Raw genomic sequence first — 4,669 nt, 5'->3', positions numbered from 1 at the left:
GAGGTGGATTGATTCAGTGACTGGGATAATCGGGATGGGAGTGTCAGAGACAGTGCGATTGGCACAGGACAGAGCAGAGTTTAGGGCTGTTGTACATAGGATCGCTATGAGTCGCAAGCGACTCAACGACACATAACAACAACAACATTAGCTACATTCAAGTATAGGTGTGGCTAAACTTTGAGGCCAAAATCTCACTGGTAAATTATAGAATATTAATGCAAGTCAGCACAAAATCTAGCTATGCCTTGTGTATTAAGGTTAGAGCATCTACCTGTTCAGGAAGAATAAATCCCTGAGCGTTGAGATGGAAGCAATTGGATGACAGGACAACATTTGGAACCTTGAGTTGGAAAATTACTGGGAGCATCTTTCTGTAGAGACAATCAATCTTCCCCTGTCTGGGGAGACTAGAATTTACTTACTTAAATTCTCTGTAATATTCTTGCCTTGGGTCACTTTCTCCTTCTGACAATTCTCACCGTAACACAACAGGACACATTTCTCCTCTCAATCCATTCCTTCAAGTTCTCATTGCCTATAATCCCACATGTAGAACCGTAATCTATTATACCCTAGTAAGAGAACTGAGAGATCTAATTTAGTCTCTTATAGACCAAAAAAGTAAGCTCTTACTAGTTCATATAAGTAGGAACCTGCAGAACAGATGGATAAGTGGATTCTTAGGGGGTTAGACTAAAGAGGAAAAAAAAACATTAGATGGAGTTGACTTTATCAATAAAGTACACTTAGTCACAATTTCAGACAAAATGTTCTGGCTCAAGTAGCTGGAAATAATTCCAATAGTTTCCTTGATTGATTGACTGGACCTTGGATTCAACTGCATACATTCAATTGCATCCAGAAGCAAACACTTTTTCAGTAAAAATAACTTTGCATATTTCTGTCAGCACAATGATCTGCAGGCTTAGGGAATGGTTTGTTTACCATCATGAAATCTTTCTGTATTAGTCATAGATAAGACCACTTTATTTATCTGTGACTTGCATAGAATGTTATCTAAAATATCATGATGATGTCTGGTGTATAAGCATCACACTTGAAACTACACACTAACAGAATTACTGATCTTTCTATACATCCCGATTGTCCAGATAAAGCTGACCTGATAGAATGTCTCATTGCTAACTAAGTGATAGTACCAGATGGACACAGTCTGTGAAATTGGAGTGCTATCTTAAGGATGTGCTATACATTTTAAACTATAATAGTTGTATGGTCTTGACAACATGACCAGAACAGTAGGCCCAACTACCAACGGTAAAGAAGATTGCCCCATTTGATTATTGAATTCATTCTCAGAGATTTGCTCTTGTCCTTGTAATTTTAGAGGTGTCTCAAGGTACTTCAGGAAACTACTTTTTCCTAGTGTGTTTTTTTCCCTCCGACTTCTAAGTGGATAACAGCTGATGAGAAAGTGATAAGGGAGGAAGATTGGTGGTGGCGGTGTTGTTATGTGCTGTCAAGTTGACTGTGACTCATAACAATCCTATGAACAGCAAATCTGAACCTTGGTCTATTCTGTGCCATCCTCACCATCTCCAACACACTTGAGCCTATTGGCACTGCCCCCACATCAATCTGCCTTGTTTGGGGTCTTCCTCTTTTATGCTGTCCCCCACCTTTCCAAGCATGATGTCTTTCTCAAAAGACTGGTCCCTCCAAACAACATGCCAAAGAATATGAGATTGAGTTTCACCATCTTTGCCTCCAAGAAGCATTCTGGTTTCACTTTCTTTAGGACAGACCTTTTTGTTCTCTTGGTAGTACATGAGATATTCAGTACTCTTCTCCAAAACTACAACTCAAAAGCATCAATTCTTCTTCTGTCATACTTATCCATTTACAACTTTCAGATGCATAGCAAGTAATTGATAAGTCTATGACTTGCCTTAGTCTTCAGATTGACATCATTATTTTTCAGTATTCTGGAGAGGTCTTTGACAACAAATTTTCCAATTCAATGCATCTCTTGTGTGGATCACAGCAAATTGTAGCTTCATATGAAACCTATATTCATACCAGAAAGCAGTCTTCAGAACAGAGCAAGACAACACTGCATGGTTCAAAATCAGGAAAGGAATGAGTCAGGGATGCTTCCTGCCTCCATACCTTTTCAATCTATATACAAACTATTAAGGAGGCTGGGATTTATGAGAAGGAATGTGGCATCAAGATTGGAGGAAGACTAATCAACGACCTACATTGTGCAGATGACATAACCTTGCTTGCTGAAACTGAGAAGGACTTTCAAAAGGTCAAGGTCTATAGTATTCAATATGGATTGAAGCTCTACATCAAGAAGACAAAGACTCTCATGACTGGGCCTATTGGCCACACCAAGATAGATGGAGAAAAGATTGAGGTCATTAGCAATTTCAGCTTGCTTGGCTCCACAATCAACATTCTTGGTATCAACAGTCAGGAAATCAAAAGATTAATTGCACTGGGAAATGTGCAGTCAGGGGAGAGGGCCAGAGTACTGAGAAGCAACAATGTTAGTCTAGAGATTGAGGTGTGTCTGATCCAGGCCATGGTCCTCACAATTCCTTGCTATGTATCAGAGAGTGGGACAATTGTTAAGAATTAGAGAAGAAGAACTGATGCCTTTGAGTTGTAGTTTTGGAGAAGAATATTTACACACTATGGATCGCCAAGAGAACAAACAGATCTTTCTTGGAAAGGGTATAACCAAGTTTCTCCTTGGAAGCTAGGGTTTTGAAGTTCCGTCTCACATACTTTGGGCACATGACCAGGAGAGACTTGTCTTTGGAAACGGATATCAAGCTTGGAAGAATGGAGGGGCAGCACAGGAGATGAAAAGCCGCAGATGAGATGACTGACACAGTAACTAGGTTAATGGGAGTAGGTGTGTCAGAGTCAATGAAACAGGCTTAGGATAGGGCTTTGACTTGACGGTACATGACAACAACAATTTATCTTTTGATTTCTTTACTGCTGGTATTAAGGATGTAGATTGTGGGTCAAAGTAATATGAAATCATTAACAAATTCAATCTTTTCTCCATATATTATGATGTTGCCTATTGGCCCAGTGTTATGATGTTGCCTATTAGCCCAATGTTGAGGATTTTAATTTCCTTGAGATGGAATCTATATAATCCATATTGAAGGCTGTAGTCCTTGATCTTCTGCAACAAATGCTTCAAGTCCTTGTAACTTTTAGCAAGCAAAGTTGTGTCATCTATATAACTGTATAACACAAGTTGTTGATGAATCATCCTCTAATCCTGACTTTGCATTCTTCTTCTTAAAGTCCAGTGTCTAAAATTGTTTGTTCAGCATATAAAGTAAATAGGTAGAGAGAAATGTCACAACCCTAACACACACCTTTCTTAATTTTTAACCATGCACTGTTCTCTTTCTCTGTTGGGACAACAGCTTCTAAGATTCACATGAGCTTGACTAAGTGTTCTGGGATACTCATCCTTTTCAATGATAGTCATAATTTGTTGTAATACTTTTTTTATAAATCCATCTTATCTGGGGTTGTCCTCTCCTCTGCTGTCCCTTTACCCCTCCAAGCATGATGTACTTCTCCAGAGTACATGATGTACTTCTCTAGAAGCCAGAGGCATATCTCCCTTATTGTCGAGTGAATTCTTACTGTATATGACAGCATAGAAGTGCCTCATTGGTTTTCTAAGACTACAATCTTTAGCAATTCCTCTATAGCTCAGCTGTCATCTGGCAAACATCCCCAAGTTGTTGTTCTTATGAACTGCTATTAAGTCAGTTTTCAAATGAAAACAAGCCTATGTGATAGAACATAACTGCCTCATAGAACTTTCAAGGCTATAATCTTTATAGAAAACAGATGGCAAGATCTTTTCTCACACAAAGTTGCTGAGTGAATTAAAATTGTCAGCCTTTGTGTTGTTTATGTTGTTAGGTATTGTTGATTTGACTATAATTTATAGCAACTCTATGAAAGACAGATGTGAACCCTGCCCTATCTTGTGGCATCCTCATCATCTCTGATGTACTTGAACCCATTGCTAGTCATTGTGTCAGTTCATCTCATTGAAAATGTGTCTCTCTTTCACTGTCCCTCAATTTTTGCAAATATGATGTCTTTTTCCAAGGAATGGCCCTTCCTAATAATATGCTCAAAGTATATGAGATGAAATTTTTCCATCCTTACCTCTAAATAACATCATGTTTGCCCTTTTTCCAAGATGTATTTGTTCAGGATTTTTTTTTTTTTTTGCAATTCATGGGATATTCTGTATTCTTCTCCAACACCACAACTAAAAGATATCAATTCTTTTCCCGTCATCATTATTGTCAGATCTCAGGTGGGATCCAAGAGCCACAGAGGACCCTATCCTACCACATTTCCACCTTTGGTTTGTTGTTGTTATGTGTCATTGAGTTGCCTGGAACTCATTTCGCATTAGAACAATCAAGTGTTCTGGGATTCCCATTCTTCTCAGAGTCAACCATAGTTTGTTATGATCTACACAGTCAAATGCCTTCGCATAGTCAATGAAACGCAGATAGACATTCCTCTGGTATTCCCTGCTTCCAGCCAAGATCCATCTAACATCAGCTACAATATCTCTAGTACCACGAACCCTTCTAAACCCAGCCTGGACTTCCGGTAGCTCTCTGTTGATGTGCTATTC

Source organism: Elephantulus edwardii, unplaced genomic scaffold (assembly GCF_000299155.1).
Source record: "Elephantulus edwardii isolate Elephantulus edwardi_28Jun2011 unplaced genomic scaffold, EleEdw1.0 scaffold00547, whole genome shotgun sequence".
NCBI classification, from domain to species: domain Eukaryota; kingdom Metazoa; phylum Chordata; class Mammalia; order Macroscelidea; family Macroscelididae; genus Elephantulus; species Elephantulus edwardii.
The sequence above is the reverse complement of the archived record's forward strand: the minus strand, read 5'-3'. Positions refer to the sequence as shown.